Source organism: Microtus ochrogaster, chromosome 26 (genome assembly GCF_000317375.1).
Source record: "Microtus ochrogaster isolate Prairie Vole_2 chromosome 26, MicOch1.0, whole genome shotgun sequence".
Taxonomy (NCBI): Eukaryota; Metazoa; Chordata; class Mammalia; order Rodentia; family Cricetidae; genus Microtus; species Microtus ochrogaster.
In genome coordinates, this window is record NC_022025.1 from 180,803 (window position 1) to 181,922 (window position 1,120).

Genomic DNA, 1,120 nt, shown 5'->3' on the forward strand with positions numbered 1-1,120 from the left:
GGATCTCTGTGAGTTCGAGGCCAGCCTGGTCTACAAGAGCTAGTTCCAGGACAGGAACCAAAAGCCACGGAGAAACCCTGTCTCGAAAAAATTTTTAAAAAAAAGCTACTTAAAGCTCTGGACCTTAAGAAAGTTCTAAAAACAGTTTGCTCCCTTGGGGATACTAGGAAAATAAACTGGGAGACTCTACAGAGGAGAGCACCCTGAAAACTGTGACATGTTAAACCATGTTGTTGGTATTTAAAAAAGCTGTACTCAATCAGCTGAAGAGCTGTGCACACACCAACAATCCCAGACCCAAGGCAGCCCAGGCAAGAGAACTGAGAGCTCCAGGCCAGACGAAGCCACACAGGAAAGTGCTCCCTGTTAGAAACAAACAAGCCATATGCTTTATCTTATTTCTATAGAAGCAGTTATCAAAATCACTGTTCTACAGAAATAATTTTGGCTTGTGAATATATGGAGGGTACAGGCCGGGGAAGCTGCAGGCACCATGTGACAGCACGGGACAGTGGGGGCACAGACTGGTCTAGGGGTGCAGTAGAAACCACAGGCTCTTAGCAAAAGACTGCAGCCTGGATCAGGCTTACATTTCACAGAAGAGCAGAGCTATTGAGTTGCACTCTGCCAGCCTGCCAGGGACACACAAGTCTACTAAACTACCACGCCTGCTTCTTCTCTTCCCTACCTGAGTAAACTGACAGAAAGTGTCTTAGCAGTGACAGGAGCCACAACACCCCAATAAAAAATGTCAGGTCATCATCCCTTACCAAAGAGAGGTGGTGCATAAAAACCAATTTCTGCTATGAAACTAACTCCAGATGGACAAGTTCCATCACAAAACCAAAAATTAGATTAAAAACCAAGACAGCAGGTATCCTCCAAAAAGTACCAATCTCATGGGAAGGGATGGTACTGTCAGGGACTTAGCTCAAATTCCAAACAAACAATTAAAAATATTACTATAGTCACACTCATAGGCTTTAAGGGGAACATGAACACACCTGTCGAAGTCAACTAAAGATATGAAATAGCCGGGCGGTGGTGGCGCATGCCTTTAATCCCAGCACTTGGGAGGCAGAGGCAGGCGGATCTCTGTGAGTTCAAGACCAGCCTGGTC

The 1,120-nt window shown here is 45.5% G+C and overlaps 1 protein-coding gene across 1 annotated transcript in view; it reads right to left on the reverse strand.

Moving 5' to 3' along the window:
* The window catches only part of LOC101986293 (multidrug resistance protein 2), a 56,081-nt gene that overhangs the window by 38,433 nt on the left and 16,528 nt on the right, over positions 1-1,120 (reverse strand). The gene's annotated exons all lie outside the window — the stretch shown is intronic.